This window comes from Malus domestica, chromosome 16 (assembly GCF_042453785.1).
Source record: "Malus domestica chromosome 16, GDT2T_hap1".
NCBI lineage: Eukaryota > Viridiplantae > Streptophyta > Magnoliopsida > Rosales > Rosaceae > Malus > Malus domestica.
In genome coordinates, this window is record NC_091676.1 from 22,860,880 (window position 1) to 22,879,639 (window position 18,760).

Genomic DNA, 18,760 nt, shown 5'->3' on the forward strand with positions numbered 1-18,760 from the left:
CGTCTCCCAGCTTCTGCGGCAGCTCCATAAAGAATTGCATCATCAGCAGAGTCATCTTCGGATTCAATGACTTCCGATTCAACATCCACTGGAGCTGCAGAATTCAGCAAAAGTAAGGATAGAAGGACTTCAGAAGGGAAGCCAAATCGAGTTGAAAGAGAAATACCTATTAGAAGTGACCGATTCTTCTCTTGAATCATTTCCTTCCAATTTTCAAGTTCGCCCGAGCCAGGGTATGACTTAAGAGAAAGTTGGTTGAAAAGGCGATCGTGAGTTTCTTTCAAATCTCCTCCATACTTCTTAGTCCATTTGTCTTCCCACCAAGAAGAGAAGAGCGAGGTGCACTCAAAATTGAGAATAATGGACTTTCGGGCCGCTTGACTCATTACGTCAAGACTGCGTCGGGCAGCCCGGAATGCCACTTCAGATGGAGTTGGTAACCGGAAGGAAGTGCCACAATGGACAGAGTTGAAGAACGGGACAGGAATGGCCTGTCTAAATCCTAACTGCCTGCTGCAAAAGTTAGGATGGTACACTTCCAAGCCTCGGTCATATCTATTGCCCCGAACTCCCCAGGCCAGGTCTCTTGATTGAATGCAACTAATAAATTTCTCCCTGCAAAAAGGGGTAGCATCCTCACCAGGGGCATCTTGAAAGACTTGGTCAGAAAACCAAGGATATCTTCTTAGGACCGACGCACCCCATTCTAAATCTGACCGAGTCCTGCAAACTCTGAAGAAATAGAAGCAGGCAAAAGTGGAATGATCTATAGGGGCAGCTTCAGCCAGGATTCGGGCAGGGGCCACACCCTCAGGGAACTCCAGATTAGCAGCCCGAAATTCCGGAAAATACCATTGAAGCCAAGTTTGTATCATCCATATTGGTCCATTCAAATTGGTCTCAAATGGCTCACCTTGAGTCATTTCAAAAAGAAGATGATAAAGGTGGGAAAGAAGGAATGGACCTGTAGCTACGTCATCAAAGTTGTGAAGAGCTTCTACCAAGGGAATCCATTCAACCCTCAAGCCTTTAGATTTGTTGGGGAAGATGTGCTTGTTGAGCCAGTATAAGAGGAAATACATGTGCTCCTGATCTTTATCTACCCGCGGTGAGCCCACCCCAAAATTCTCCTTTATGAAGGGGATGAATCCTTTGAAGGAAGTCTCGTAACTCTTGAAAGTTGCCGAGTTATAATTCAAAGAGAGGAAGGTAGCGGATGAACTTGAGCTTCTAGTGGCAGAGGATGGAACCCATTCTTGAGTAACGTCCACTATCCTGCCCGAGGGCCTTGAACCAAAAACTTGAGCCATGTCAAGAATGGTGGGAGACATAGGGCCCATACGGAAGTCAAAGGTATTTGTGCCCGAATTCCAGAAAATGAGGGCAGAAGCAAGCAGTTCGGGCTTGGGAATAATCGTAGTCTTCGAAAGCATGATTAACTCATAAATACCATTATTCATCCATTTCCTCTTAAAAGTAGGCTCCAAATCTTCAATCCATTGAGCCCAGGCAGGATCATTCATCAGAGGAAAACCCCGACGATATGATGACCATTTGGAGGAAGAGATGCCCGACCTAGCCGAATAGGGATTTGGGGAAAACCAGTTATCTCTAGGCATGTTGCTCTCCACCACTGAAGGGACCCAAGAAATCCAGGCGAGACCCAATGATTGTACTCCATGCACCTCAAAGAAAAGCTCGGAGTGCAGACCTGCCCGAGGGCGATGCAGCCCATTGAGTAGACGACGAAGAGTGGCGATTCCTTCGCCAGATTCGTAAGAGGGTTGGGTTTGGCTAGATTCCGCAGTCATTTGAAGGAATTCGAGAACGGAATACCAAGGAAGATGACGAGGGCGACAAATTAGAGAATGATTTCTTGCTATGAGTACAGGGTATCGAGGAGTTTAACCGCAAGGGATTCGCTGGTTTTGTAAAGAGCTTTTTCAATCAATATTGGCGCCTGGAATTCCAGGCTAAATATTGATTGAATGGGGCACTCTTTGGATTAAAAGTTAACTTTGGGCTCAAGAAAGGAGTTGGCCCAAAAGGAGGCCCGAAAGGGAAGATAGCCGAAGCTCAGTCGAAGCCCAGAAGGCAGGAGAAGGCCTTTTCTGACTTGATGCAGCTCATGAAGACCACTTGCTTACCTACCCAAAGGCCAAGTGGTGTAGGCTGGTCAGCTACACAACCCATAAAGTACTTTATGGTGGCATTACATGTAAAATAGCTGATGAGTCATCACCCTCAAACCGCATTCGGGCAAAGCTGCTGCTACCAAAGGCCAAGCCGAGTTGTCTATATAAGAAGAAAGAAAATCAAGGATTAAGGACACTCAATCAAACAAACAAATGCAAGCACAAACTCTGCTCAAAGCCAGATTTTCCTTCAAAACAAAGCTGTAGTCAGCCTTCATCCCTTTCGGGATAAACCTCCATCCCTTTCGGGATAACCCTCTCTTCAACCTTTTGTAATAGCTCTGCTACCTTGTTCAACCTTGCTGTAGTATCGATTCATCTTTTGTAATCTCTCTCTCTACCCCTCTAAGCTTTCAGACCTTTGACAAAACTACAAAGATAGGGACCTGCAAGACGAGCAACCTTACCCGACCTTCTTTGCTTTAGTTTTGTCTTTTCAATATGTTGTATACTTCCAGTTATATGCAAGTTATTTCTAGCAACATGATTATTAAGAGGCTTTCTCAGTACTTGAATCCGATTTGAATATATCGTCAGTGTTCAAACCAGATCCAAGTCCTAAGCCCTCGGGCATGTAAATCTGATCAGTTAAAAGTCCTTGGCCTCAAGGCATAAAAAAGAACCTTATGTGGACTTAACCCATCCACGACAGTCCTTGATAAACGAGAAGTCCGAAGTTACTTGGGGCGCAAGTAATCAACCTACCTTCTAGTTTTCTTTCTATTATGCCATGATTATCATAGAACGCTTGAGCATGGATGGATTCTAATGGAAAGCCTCAAGGCCTACACCTAAGGCCCCACAAAGGCATCCATTTGGATTCATTCCGTTCAGCGACCTAAAGAGTCTAATTATAAGAATGAACTTTGATGGGAAGCCTCAAGGTCTACACCTAAGGCCCCACAAAGGCACCTATTTGGGTTCATCCTACTTCTTGGATTCGGGTAATTAGAAGTATAATAGTTAGAAAACTTCTACAATCACGAGAATTAATATGATGCGTTCGAGCACTGGTTTAGTTATTTATGGGAAGCCTCAAGGCCTACACCTAAGGCCCCACAAAGGCACTTGTTATAACTAACACGGTTTCTTGGATACATACATACATACAACTAAAGCACGACTGCTATTTTACATCTGCCATGCTAAAGATGGCAGTGGCACGCCTGAGCACCTAAATGTTAACCTTGATTGTGAGCCTCAAGGCCTACACCTAAGGCCCTACAAAGGAACCTCTCAAAGTTAACGCTGTCCTTCTCTTTCAGCCTTGCCCGAAGAGTCTTGCCCGACGAGACTTGCCCGACAACGCCCGACAGCAAAGCAGAAGCCCGACAGCAGCCCTCAACCGGCGCCAACCTCCAGGGGAGCTGTGTGCTCATCGGCCAGGAAACATCCCCGACGGAAATTCCTGCCACGAACATAGTAGAAGCGCTTGCAGACATATAAGCTTCCAGAACCAGTTCTTTGCATAGGTGGAATTTTGCAGATTGAGCTTCTGGGTAGAGTTCAGAGACAAGAAATTGATGGCTTGTTCTATAAATGGTTAGCTCTACGTTTATTTTCCAAAGTGTAATTACCATCCCCGAAATGCTCACCCCCACTGACTTTTGTTGATTTGTTAATGACTATCTTGATGAAATTATTTAAAAGGTGTTTAGGCCCAAAATAATAATTTGGGTCAAGAGTAACAAAATGGGCCAAGACTCTTGGACTAACGGTCTTCCGGGGGTACCATGGGCCGGCTAGGCATCTTGTATAGTCGGTTTCAGTCAGATCCTTTTGCGAGAAATATTGATTTGGATAAAGACGAATGTTGAGTCCTTATATCACCAGGGTGTTAATACTGAAGGCATTAGGAGTCATGGGATGAATTTGGTTCATTATGAAAGTGGGTTCAAAGACCGGATTGAATTAGGATTAGCCGAGTCCTAGTTAGATTAGGATAAGGAGTCCAAGTCCGAGTGTGGTTCTAACTCGGCCAGGAGCAGGTTCACTGCTATAAATAGAAGAGGGAGCGCACCATTCTAAGCAGCTCCAATTCAACACACAAACTATCCTGCGCAAACTCTCGCTCTACGCGAAACCTCTCAACAACCTTGAGATTTTTGTTTTCCTTTTTTGCCAACACATATTCAGCTTGGATAAACAGCACTGTGGAGGCAACTGGCGACACCTTCAGTTTGGATAAACAACATTGGTGCCATAGAATCAGCCGACCGAAAAGCACCTTCAGTTTGGATAAACAACACTGCGTCGAGGCCAACTGATTACCTATCCAAGTCTCGGTCGAGAAGGATTTTCGAATCCTTATTGGTAGAGGTCATTTCATTAGCATTCTCGGTGAAGTGATGTGTTACGAATTTCTAAGCTCGGCACATTGAATGCCGAGTTGCTTATGATTGGTTATTCACAAGTGAGTTTTAGAGTTCGACATTCTGACGGCCGAACCACATTCACCATCAAGACATACATCTCTTTTGAGTACTTGTGTCCATATAGTTTGGTGCCAGTTCGGTGTGCCTATACTCTTACGAATATAATCAACATGACCGAACCTGATACCAACGATCCGTGAACTTCACAGAACTAGCAACCTTGTCTTCAAGCTCTAGAACCCAAAGGTTGAGACGTGTTCCTTCCTCGGCCGCATTCGCAAGATCAAGAAATCAGCAGCGCGCCCAATACCAGATCAACACATTTTACTCCCCGGCCGAGCTCGGCCGACAAGTTGGCACACCCCGCACACAACCGAATGACGTAATTAGCTCATTAGTTACTCGGCCTGTGCGCCACGTAGGCTTGGTAGTTTTTAGGGTCAACAAAAGGAAAAACTTAAAAAGAGAACTGAGTAGTATTGTAGAATGTTACAAGTATTTCTCTACCGAAAATATGTTGCAATTGTTTTGATTACAAATTTACGTTGGGACTCTTTTCCTTTAATTGGTTAAAACTTTTCTTTGACTGTGAGCCACGTTAAGCTTGTGATAATGCTGATTGAGTAATGTTCTGGTGATGGTAATAGCATCACTCTGTTTCTAATTATTCAATCTTACGTTAATTAACCCAACAATGACACGGATACTACTTGGTAGCTTGTGATTTTTAGTTTTTTGTCGAAAGCTTGTAATTTTACAAGCTTAATTTTGCAGATTTTGTATTATCGAGGGACCTAAAATGGTACACGACTTTGCCAAAATGGAGTTGCAGGAGATCCAAGATAATATACGAAGCTGATGAAACAAGATTTTCTTGCATATGGAAGATGTAAGCCCACTCTTTTCGTATTAGCACGTTGTTGCATATGATTGCCACTTTAGACAGACTTCGTTTTAATTTTTCTTGCCAGAAATTTGCTTTGTGTGAATCGTTTCCTTGCGATTGGCTCATTGTATGAACTCAATTCATCCCAAAGAGCCTTCAACTTGGTGTAATAGTCTGAAACAGATTGTTGTCCTTGTCGAATTTGATAAATCCTTGAATTATTTCCTTGTGATAATCGATCCTCAAGATCCTTCCATGCTGCTGATGCGGATTTGCAGTAGAGTATACTGCAAGCGATGTTGCCTTGCACAGACTGCCAAATCCACGACAAGGCCATGTCGTTGCATCTCTGCCAAATTGGATATTTGGCATCGGTGCTTGCAGGGCTTTTGAGTGATCCATCAATAAACCCAATTTTGTTCTTGGCGCTAAGAGCGATGCGCATAGAGCGGCTCCACTGACCGCAGTTGCGTCTATCAAGGAGTTGTGAAACTAAAACAAGACTTGGTGCATCTGAGTGGTGTAAGATGAGAGGATCGGATGTGTGAGGCACCACCTCTTTTGGTTTTTCATCGGCCATGTTGGCTGCGTTTGTTGGAGAAATTTTGAGTTGTGTTTGTAGCAGAAGTGGAATGGGCTTCTAGAGTCACCAAGATTGGTGATCTGATGCCATAAAGAAAGTTAAGGTTCTACCATAAAACCAATTGGTAATATGAGGAGTACCTCAACCTCTTATAAGCTCATGCAAGTTCCCTCATTCCATCAATGTGAGACTTATTCTCAACATTGTGAATTGTGAGTATGTTGGTTGTTTTATAAGATGTGTGTTCACAATGCTAACTTATGGAATATGATATCCTTATTCAGTATTTGGCTACTTGGGAATTGATAGTTTTGCAGAATGCGTTATCCGTACTTGGTTGCATTGTAAAAGATTGTGAATTAAGAAATGTGTTTTATTTCAAGATTTATGTTTCTAACACTATTGAAATATGATTTTAATTTCTATTGTTTTGGTTTATCTTGTGCTTTTCGTCACACTTGTTGAAATATCTTTTCTCTGGTTGTTTCCTTGTTTTTACAGTTTCTGTTGAGCGAAAAATAGTCTATTTGTGCTGATTATATGCTAGTTAAATATGATTTCAATTTATATTGTTTTGATTTATCTTGTGCTTGTCGTCCACACTTAGTGATATATCTTCCCTCTGGTTGTTTCGTTGTTTTTTTTTTTTTTAATAGTTTCCGTTGAGTGAAAAATAGTCTGTTTGTGCTAATTACATGTTGATTGTATATGTGGTCTGTTTTGAGGGATTTTCATCATTGAGTGACTTTGATTTCTACTATTTTCAGTGAGTAAGGGATGAAAGGGACATAGAAGAGAGTATATAGTGTTTTGCATCGCAATGAGGCTAGTGATGAACTGACAGAAGTGGGAGATATGATGTCGAGAATGAAACGGACCAGAAAATTATAAAGAATCGGAAAGAAACATTTTTAGTGTTTGCTTAGATGAATGTTGTGTAAAAATTGAGCGATTATATGGTTGTAAAGGATTGATTGATGAAATGACAACGTTTCAATGATTGTATGATATTTAATAGCATTTTGCAAGTGTTATGCAAAGATGCTTGTAGTATTTGGGCAATGCTATGGATTATATAGAAGTGCTAGGAGAAACAATAAATGCTATATAAAATACATTTCATAATATATTTTTTTATAGCAATTGAAAAATGCTATAGAAAGTGTAAACACAATGGTCTAGTATAGCATTGGCAAAAAAGGTGAACTGCCAATTTAGTCTTTAAATTATCACCTTATTTAAAATTAGGTGCCTAAACTATTTTTTTTTTTTTGAAAATTCTGTCATTGAATTATAAAAAACTGCCAATTACATCCTTAATATTATATTCGAAGCTATTATATTCAATTTTTCGTCAATTTAAGTCATGTTACTTGCAATGTGTACATGTTATACACATTGAAGGGTAGATTAGTAGTTTTTCAAAAAGAAGTAGTGTATGGAGTTAACTTTAGAGGGTAAATTGGTAGTTTTTCATAAGAAATAGTGTAAGTTAACTTTGGAGGTTAAATTAGATGTTAGATTCGCAACCTATATGAAAGGTGAAGGGCTCTTAGGCTAGAAAATGGCGGTATTGCACTCTAAAGTATGTCAAGTGACTTAAGTTGACGAAAAATTGGATAAAATAGCTTGAATATAATAGTAGGATGAAATTAGCAATTTTTAATGAATTTACGGACTTATTTTACCGAAAAAAATAATTCAAGGACTTAATTTTCATTGAGGTGATAATTCACGGACTAAATAGGTACTTCACCCTAGGAAAAAATATGAAACACTTTTTATAGCATTTATTGAATGCTATAAAAAAATGGTTTCTAATGTAACAACCAGTGGCGAAGCCAGGAATTTTCGGGGGAAGGGGCGAAATTTAAAAAATTTAGGGTCCCGAAAAAATGTGAAAATTCATTCGAGGTCTAAGTCCAGGATTTGCAAGAAGATTATTTGAACTACCCGTAATATTCATAGGAGAATTTGCACTAACTGAAATATTCGAAAGAGGATTTGGACTACTCAAAATAGTCGAAGGAGGGTTTGAACAACAATATTATTTGAAGGATGATTTAGCACTGTTTCTTGTTGTATAGTTCTATTATTTAACTGTATAATTAGCAAAGTTTTAAAAGATGATGAACATGACTTTACACTTAGGCAAGGACCTAGGCAAATTTGAATAAATTTATTATGTACCGTATAAATAATTGTCTATTTATTATATAGCTTATAATATCCATAAAACATTGATTATAAAACATATAATATATAAAAATATTGACAAATTTTCTTGATTACTTTGTTGAATTTGATGGTAAGAGGAAAAAAAAATTACGAGTTTGTAATATTTTACAAAGGGTTTTTATCACAAATAGTCCCTGACATTGGTCAAACACATCATTTTGGTCATTGACATTGAAAATCAATAGAAATGGTCCTTGACATTGATCAAAACCATCACAAATGGTCATTCCGTTAAAAACTTTTTGGGCAATTTTCAAAGCTTTGTAATTCAATCGTTTCTTAACCAAATTCGACCCATGATATATCAAAATGAAGATAGGAACGTGTACAACAAGATTATACCTATTTGGAAGCCCAATGGTTGCCAGAGATGGCCAGAAAATAGCCTCAAATGTGACTGGTCAGCAAAAAAACTGGAAAACTCGCCTGAAATGGGGTAAACTTTAAACATTCATAACTTCTTCAATAATCAACGAAATCGAGTGATTCAAAAACGAAAATCATACTTCTCGATGAGACTAAGAGAATAGTATCTATTTTGGCCGGAAAACAACTCGAAATTGGCTAACTCGAAAATGGTTAACCAAGTTTGAGCCATTTTCCGGTCAAACCACAGTAAATTAGCAGTCAATAAAGGTACCATTCTCTTTGTCTCGTTGAGAAGTATGATTTTCATTTTTGAATCACTCAATTTCGTTGAGTATTGAAGAAGTTATGAATGTTTAAAGTTTACCCCATTTCAGGCGAGTTTTCCAGTTTTTTCGCGGATCAGTCACATTTGAGGCTATTTTCCGGCCATCTCTGGCAACCATTGGGCTTCAAAATAGGTATAATCTTGTTCTACACTTTCCTATCTTCATTTTGATATATCATGGGTCGAATTTGGTTAAGAAACGATTAAGTTACAAAGCTTTGAAAATTGCCCAAAAAGTTTTTAACGGAAGGACCATTTGTGATGGTTTTGATCAATGTCAGGGACCATTTCTATTGATTTTCAATGTCAGGGACCAAAATGATGTGTTTGATCAATGTTAGGGACTATTTGTGATAAAAACCCTTTTACAAATTATTTTTTGAAGCTCATATAAATTTATAGTGGATTTTAAGATAAATAACAGTGTCAAACAAGTAGCTTAAAAAATATGGTAAGAGCGGTCAAATTAATTGGACAATAATTAAAAAAATAAAACAAATTCCAATATAAATCAATTAGGCAAGGCAATTTGATTGGCCAATATTAAAAAAAAAAACAAATTGTAATTCTCGAAAGTCACGTGAGGTGGGATGGGAGAGAGAGAAAGTCTCTCTCTTCTTCCTCTCTTCTTCTTTGTTAGAAACAAGCCAGAACTTCATTTCCAGTCTCCAGAAGCTGCAAAATGTAGATCTTCATTCCTCCTTTCTTTGGCCTAGGTTTTTTTTCTTTTTTTTTTTGGAAAAAAAGAGAGCCCGCGATCAGCATGTACTACGATAGAGCAGGGAAACCCAAAAGGCCAAAAAATCAAATGGAATTTCATCACTTCCGACGTGATCGGAAAGGTGGAACCACCCCTCCTGGGCTTGATTTCCGACAAGGGGAGGGGCGGCCGCCACTCCTCACCCTCATGTAGCTTAGCCACTGGTAACAACCGAACTGCCCGTAATGAATTTCTTGCTCTAGATAAAACCAATGAAAATAATCAGAACTGTACGTTGTCTTGATAGTTCACTAAATCTCACCAGGAGTATATGTAATGTAGTAATTCTTTAAATGATGTCGTTATTTTAAGGGAAGTACGGACCATATCGTGGAATGCATTCCCCAATATGCTCTCATGATCAAATTATCTATTTTTATGTCTCCTCTTAGTGACCGTAGTTGAAAAAGATTAGATTAATTGAAGGAGAGATAAAAAATGAATGGATAATATTTCTTCAGTAGTCATAATTTGATTGTATTTCTTGGTATTTTCAGGCTATTTTAATTGCAAAACATATTGCCACGACTTCTAAATAACTATTCGTTGTAATATCTCCCTCTCATTGTCAGGAGACAATGTTAACCTCGTATTTTTCTTTCCAGAAAGGAGATCAAATTACCAAGTTGCAGCAAGGAAGCTGTCCGATAAACAAGAGAACTTGACAGTTAGCTGAAGACAAGACTATACCGTATTAAAAAAAGGCGATTGGGAAGCAACCAGTCGCTTCTGGCGAAGCTTCCGTAAGCCCGACCACTACATGGTGGAGAGGTGTCTAACGGGCGGTGGCAAACTAATATATGCCTTTCTTTGATCGTATTAATTTGTAATTACCAATACTTTCAGGTATTGTACTTGCAACAAACCACCACTTGTCAGGTACCATAAATTTATCCAAATTTTTACATCGTATACAGGTTGTTTATCAAATGGAAGAAGATCAGAAGCCATTTGTTACTCAAAATTTGTATAGTTCATATATCATAAGTGTACTTTCTCAAACAACTTTCACTAGTCTCCTTTTTTATTGGTCAATCAATAACCACAAAAAGGTCGAGTATCAAAAGTTTTCCATTTCTGACATGTTAACTGTTAGAAAATCACTAGATCCTAAAAATTTAAACTGTCGGAAACTGGGTCAACAATGTTTATCAAACTTACACCATTTTCTTTTTCACTTGCATGCTAATTCTGCACGTGGTGTGGCAAAGCAATAGGGTAAGAGACATCTTCACTAGATCCTAAAAATTTAAGTTGTCATAAAATGGGTCAATAATGTGTATCAAACTTACACCATTTCCTTTTTCACTTGCATGCCAATTCTGCACGTGGAGAGGCAGAGCAATAGGGTAAGAGGTACAAACATATAAGTGCAGTGCCGTACCACCCTACACATTGCAAACAAACAAAGAAATTGCAAACATGAATTGAGCTCATGACCGACCGCTTGCAAAGAAAGCTCTGATACTATGTTAGAGCATCCCCAGTGAGAGGTTCTATATGTGTTAGACAATAGAATCCTAGTCAAAGTAATAGATATGATTGCAATCCTAATTGAGATTGTATTCCTAGTTTGTAGGGATTAAGCCTTGTAGAGCAAGGAATGTACTTGTATATATTTCTTATTCACGTATCAATGACATATACTTTTACCCTATACATCTTTTTCTACATGGTATCAGAGCAGGCTTCATAACCCTAGCTTCTTTTTAATATTTTTTTTTGGCAGCCTCATCCTCCTGCCGTTATTGTTCTTGTTCTTCCATCATGGGAGATTCCGATTCCAGTACTCCTTTTTATATTCACCATTGTGATCACCCTAACCTTGTTCTTGTTTCCAAAAAATTAAATGGAGACAACTACACCACCTGGGCACGCGGCATGGAGATCTCTTTGAGCGCCAAGAACAAACTTGGCTTTATTAATGGTGACATTGCAGAACCATCCTCCTCCGAATACCCTGATACGGACGCTGCCTAGCGTCGCTGCAACAATATGATTCTTTCATGGCTTCTTCATTCTTTGGAGCCTGACCTTGCCGAGTCCGTCCTCTTTTCCACTACTGCCAAAGTCGTTTGGGACGACCTCCGTGAACGGTTCTCCCAAAGCAATGCTCCTCGCATTTTTCAACTCAACCGTGACCTTGCCACTATCTCTCAAGGCACTTCATCTGTTTCCGCCTACTTCACTCGTCTCAAAGGCCTTTGGGATGAACTTGCCTCCTACAATGACCACTGCACCTGTTCTTCTGGCACCAAGAACGACAGACAGCAACTTATGCAGTTTCTCATGGGCCTTAACGAGTCTTTTTCGGCCGTTCGCGATCAAATCCTCTTGATGAACCCACTGCCCACCGTTCACCAAGCATGCTCCTCCGTGTCTTAGGCAGAGAAGCAACGTTCGATTGTTTCTCTCCGTTCAGCCGATCAACCTGCAGCAGCCATGACGGTCCCGTGCTTCCTCCGACCGTCCTCCTCTTCACTGCACTTATTGCAACTATGATTTTCACACCCGTGACACCTGCCACAAGCTTCATGGTTATCATGTTGGTCATCCTCTCCATGGCCAACCGTGGAAGCCACCCCGTCGTTCTACATCTGTTGGTTCTTCTCACAGCAACAACGGTGCTGCTCTTCCTGCCCGTCACACCCATGCAGCTAATCCTCGGCCCACTACTAGCTCCCAGGCCCACACGGCTTCAGTCCCTCCATCAGCCCACCACGTGCAAAGGCAGCCCACACTGCATGATGTTTAGCTTGCTATGCCACATCTCTCGGCCGACCAACACTCTCGAGTCCTTGCTGCCCTAACTAATGCTGCCGACCCTCCTTCGTCTCCTCAGGCTCATGCTGTTTTTAATAAGGACTTTGCCAAAGGTTTGTTTCCCGTAGCTTCTCGTCTTGGTCAATGGATCCTTGACAGTGGAGCTACAGATCATATTACTTCCTCTGCCTCATGTTTGGTTAATACTTCTCCTTCACAGTTGCCACCTGTTTCTTTGCCTAGTGGTTCTACTGCACCTATTTCTTTAACTGGCACTCTCCATTTAAATTCCTCTATACATGTGAAAGATGTCTTATGCGTCCCTAATTTTAATGTGGACCTTTTATCGGTTGGTAAGCTTACAGATGGATTATCGTGTTCCGTAACATTTTTTCCCACTTGGTGTGTTTTGCAGGACTTGGTTTCAAAGGCGATGATTGGTGTGGGTAAGCGACGTGGCGACCTATATTACCTGGTGGCCCTTGCCTCTTCCCTTCCCTCCCGTCACCCCCTCTGCCATGTCATCACCATCCCGTCTTCCCTGTGGCATAGGCACCTTGATCATCATTTCTCTCCTCGTTTGCAAGTTTTAGCTTCTAAATTTTTAAATTGTTCTTTTGATTCTAGTCATGTTTGTGATGTTTGTCCTTTGGCGAAACAAACTCGTCAACCTTTTGGTTTAAGTTCAATTTCAACAACTTTTCCTTTTGCTTTAATTCATTGTGATATTTGGGGTCCGAATCGTCAATCTTCCCTTTCTGGAGCTCATTATTTTTTAACCATTGTGGATGATTTTTCTCGCTTTACGTGGGTCTTTCTCATGAAACATAAATCTGATACTCAACAATTAATCAAGGATTTTTTTGCTTATGTCCATACTCAATTCCATACTCATATCCAATGCATTCGTACTGACAATGGCGGCGAATTTCTTTCTCTTCGTCCTTTTTTTTCCGCTAATGGGATTTTACTTCAAACTTCTTGTGTCCATACCCCTCAACAAAATGGCGTTGTTGAACGCAAACATAGGCACCTCCTAGAAACCGCCCGCGCACTCCACTTTCAGTCCCATCTTCCTCTCAAATTTTAGGGTGAATGTATCCTTACCGCTGCTTATTTAATCAATCGTCTTCCCACTCGTCTTCTGCAAAATAAATCTCCCTTTGAGATCCTCCATAACAAAGTCCCCACCTATGATCACTTCCGCGTCTTTGGTTGTTTAGCCTATCGTTGCATCTTCCTTGGTTACCCTCCTGCCCAAAAGGCATACAAACTATATGACCTAGCCACTCACCGCATCTTCACCAGTCGGGACGTAATTTTCCATGAAGATTCCTTCCCTTATACTCTTCCACCCACCCATACCGCTTCACCCACTCCTACCCTACCTCTTCCTTCTTCTCTGGACCTTCCTTATCCCCCACTCCCTGTCACTACGTCACACCCACCTACTACACCTCATGCCACTTCATCCCCGACTCCCTCTCCTGACGACACATCCCATGTCCATCCTTCCGCCACTATAGCCACGGCCCCACCTGCTCCCTCCACCACTTCCCCCTCTAGTTCCACCCACCTACCCCCGGACCCCACCACCTCCACGCTCACCTCTCCTTCTGACCTTCCCCCTACCCCTCGCCTCTCTTCCCGTACCCATAAAACCCCAACCTATTTAAAGGACTATGTTTGCTCGCAGGTGATTCTGCCACCACACCAATCTTCCACTTCGCAACCCAGTTCTATAAAAGGTACGCGATATCCCATTTGTAATTTTATTTCTTATCACCGTTATTCTCCCCAGCATCTTTCCTATATATATTCTGTCAGTCAGAATGTGGAGCCCTCCTCATTTGCCGAGGCTGCCAGTGATCCTCATTGGCGTCGTGCCATGACTGATGAGCTTCAAGCATTACATGCTAATGGTACTTGGACCATGACTACCTTGCCACCTGGCAAAGTTCCTATTAGTTGTAGGTGGGTTTACAAATTGAAGTATAATTCTAATGGTTCTATCGACCGCTACAAAGCTCGCTTAGTTGCCAAAGTTTACACTCAGGCTGAAGGTATTGATTATCATGACACTTTCTCTCATACTGCTAAGATGATTACGGTGCGTTGTCTTCTCGCACTTGCTGCTAGCCAGTCTTGGTCTCTTCATTAGCTTTCTGTTAATAATGCTTTTTTGCACGGTGACTTACATGAGGAAATTTATATGTCTCCTCCTCCTGGTCTTCGGCGACAGAGGGAGAATCTTGTGTGTCGCCTCCATAAATCTCTATATGGTCTTAAGCAGGCTTCTCGCCAATGGTTTGCAAAATTCACTACTACCATTCTTTCCGCTGGTTTTCAACAATCAAAGGCTGACTATTCATTGTTCACCAGAAAGTCCGGTACTTCTTTTACAGCATTACTTATTTATGTGGATGATATTCTGATTACAGGCAACGATGTCAGAGCTATAGATTCTCTCAAGACTTTTCTCCGTGATCGTTTTTCGGTTAAAAGACCTTGGTGAATTAAAATATTTCTTGGGTATTGAGGTCTCTCGATCTCAACGTGGCATTTATATTTCACAACGGAAGTATGCATTGGAGATTCTTAAGGATTATGGTTTTCTGGGGGCACGTCTCATTGCTTTCCCTATGGATGATACAAAATTATCTGATCAAGGAGAACTTCTCAAGGATCCTGAAAAATATCGGCACTTAGTAGGAAGGTTGATTTATCTTACCATAACTCGGCTAGATATCACTTATTACGTGCATGTTTTGAGTCGGTTTATGCACGAGCCTCGTACCTCTCATATGGATGATGCGCTTCGTGTTGTTCGTTATTTGAAATCTACTCCAGGTCAAGGTTTATTATTTCGTTCTGACAACCAGACCAAGCTAGCTGCATTTTGTGACTCTGACTGGGCGGGTTGTCCTATCACTCGCCGTTCGACTACTGGGTATTGTGTTTTCTTGGGAAACTCTTTAATTTAGTGGCGAACAAAGCGATAGAAAACCATGTCGCTTTCATCAGCTAAGGCAGAATATAGGGCTATGGCAGGTGCTTCTTGTGAGTTAGTTTGGCTTTGGCATTTATTGAAAGATTTGAACGTTTCTTTAGAAGGTCCTTCTGCGTTATTTTGTGATAATCAAGCAGCATTGCACATAGCCGCTAATCCCGTCTTTCATGAGCGGACTCGTCACATAGAGATGGATTGTCACTTCATACGGGATAAGATTGCAGATGGCACTATAGCAACCAAATATATGGGTACGGCACACCAGTTAGCAGATTTGTTCACTAAGCCTCTTGGGAAAGACAAGTTTACAACTTTGATGTGCAAGTTGGTGTTCTTGACATTCACTCTCCAACTTGAGGGGGAGTGTTAGATAGAATCCTAGTCAAAGTAATAGATATGATTGCAATCCTAATTGAGATTGTATTCCTAGTTTGTAGGGATTAAACCTTGTAGAGGAAGGAATGTACTTGTATATATTTCTTATTCACGTATCAATGACATATACTTTTACCCTATACATCTTTTTCTACAATATGGGACTGGAAAAGTGGTGGATATAGCCTATTTTAGAGCTCCGAGGAATTTTTGGAGCTTTATTAAAGAATCTCTCCCAATGGGGGGCTATATCTTTCGGGCTCCATATGTGGCTATATATATTTATTTATGTAGTAATTTAATTAAGCGATGAATTTTTTTTTTTTTTTTTTGTGTTAGCTTTTCTTAAGTTGATTTTTGGACGTGCTATCTTAAATTTTTTTTATGAACCTTTCAACCTAAAAAGTTCAAATTGTGACAAAGTTAGATTTCATTACTTATGAATCGTTGGTTAGATTAGAATCTCTCATCTCAATCTCATCTATTGAAAGAAACAAATCTCCACTTCGCCCTCTAAAATAATTTGATTTTCACGTATAACACAACAATTTATCTAGCACCAATTGGTAAATTAGTATCATACAATTTTGAAAAAAAAAATATTTGAAAATTTCACCCATCAATGCCTATGAACGTTAAATCAATTTGAAATTTTCATTCTTATGGAATTTAAAACAATCATTAATTAGCGAAATTGCAAGAAAAATAAGTAAGAAAAAAAGAATTAAAAAAAATAATAAAAGGAGAGTATAAGTGTATTCGCAAGTAGATGAAGAGTGATAGAATTTTGCTTACATAGGTTGCTACTTTTTTTGTGGGACCCCTGTTTTTTGGGGCTAGATGTAGCCCGATTTTATGTTACTCAAGAAAGGAAGTTGCTAGCCTCAGTAATGGATCTAGCCTCATTTTCCGACTCATTGGGGATGAAATTTCTCGCTAAAACTAGAAATGTGGTAGCCTTATAGAGGATAAGGCTCCCATTGGAGATGCTCTTAGACAACTAGACTTCAAAAACTAATCAGTTAAAGATGAACCACCAATATATTTCAAGCTGACAACATTCTCTTCCTCACTTGAACTAAACCTACACATGAAGAGTCATACCAATAGGGGAACAAAGACAAGTATATGGGTGCAACACCCACCATACACTGGCAAGACTAACAAACAAGTTGAAAACAAGAATCCAACTCTTGATTACTTGCAAAGAAGACTTTGATAATATATTAAACAACCCCAAAATGTCAACATTTTAGAGTCAAGTTACTCTGATACCAAGGGTTAGGTCAGAGTCTTGTTCACAATTGGAACGGTTGGGTTGGGGGAACGAATCTGATACCATGTCAGAATTTTAGAGTTAGGTTTGCAACCTTGAAAATAAACTTGAATCGTCAAAAACTCTCTAAAGCCAAAGTGCGTGTGTTCTCGCCTCTTTAACCCTAATGCCTAAATATCTTATTTATACTAATACAAAATAAAACCCTAAAAGGTCTTAGAATAAAACTAGGAAACATAATAAAATAATAAAACAGAAAATAAAAGGTTTCCTATTTGAACTAAAATTCAGAATTCTCAGAAAATTAGTCTTTTGACTGACCAAATTAACTCCGATTTGGTCCTAAAAGGTCTCTTTTGAAAGCTGAAGACGTCCCCTACAAATCCTCAGAAGGAATCTCCCTCAAAACATGCCATCTTGACCTTTAAAATGCCCAAAACATCCAAAAATATCAATCTGGGAAAGCTGTGCGCTGGGCCTTTATTTCATTGCCACGGTCAAACGACTTGGTAGAAAAATCTGAAATTTTGACACAATCATCTTGAAAGACTCACGAACATCCTCCAATTAGAATCACTACAAAATTCATCCATTTGATCAATTTTTGCTTCAGAGGAATTCGAATGTCCTACATTGAAAATATATAACAAAGTATCAAAATTCTATCAAAATAACCAATAAATTATAACTAAGATTAGGGTAAAATATATAGTATAATATCGACTCATCACAACCCACTATTAATAACACCGATTTTATTCTAACTTTACAACCTACACACTGTTGGCGTGAGTCAACCATTTAGTTTAGGAATGTAATCGTATAATTGATTCCTTGTATAATTGGGTTTCTTATTTCCTGTTATGTGGGATGTTATACAACTATATATTTACCTCCTAGAGAAAAGAATAAACATACCATTCAAATCCTAAACATTTTTATCTTGGCATCAGAGCAGGTTCTGACCTGTCTCTTCCCATAAACCCTAGAAACACTCAAATCCATGAAATCACAAACCCTGGTGTTCGAAAAAATCTAGAACCCTGAAACCTAACCTTTGTAGCTTTGGAAACAATAAAGCTGCAATAAAAACCAACAAATACAAGTCCATGCAATGGTAGAAGACAAGAAAATTAGTGAGATTTTTCTCTTGCAAACCATGTCTATTCAAAGTGATTCTACCAACATCAGCGGCCTCCCATTCGGGTTTCGATTGAGCAACTCGAATTTCAAAGGTTGGTCGAAGATGATGGAGGTCCATGTCTCGAGCCTTGACAAACTAGAGAAGACAGTACCTGGAATGGCTGTTGTGGCAACATGCCAAAATTGGCCCAAACCCAAACCAGAGGATGACGCTGCTGGAACTGGAAGAGCTGCTGTTGCAGTGGGCCAAACTGGGCCCAGGACAAATGTCTCAATCCACGGTCCAGAAGGAAAATCAGCCACTGCACCAAGTAAGGATACAAGCCTAATGTCATCTTTAATCAAACAGATTTTAATGGATGATGGTTATGATGACCCAAGTAAAATTGGCACTACATTCACAACATACACTAAACGAGATTCTAGCTAGATAATTGACTCTGGGACTATAGACCATATGAC

The 18,760-nt window shown here is 40.0% G+C and overlaps 1 long non-coding RNA gene across 1 annotated transcript; it reads left to right on the top strand.

Annotated features, from left to right (window-relative positions):
- Window positions 1-5,272: 5,272 nt before the first annotated feature.
- On the top strand, window positions 5,273-7,047 carry LOC139192676 (uncharacterized). The gene is made up of 2 exons (XR_011576932.1): window positions 5,273-5,459; window positions 6,807-7,047. It is a non-coding gene; the product is annotated as an uncharacterized lncRNA (long non-coding RNA).
- The last annotated feature ends 11,713 nt before the right edge of the window (window positions 7,048-18,760 follow it).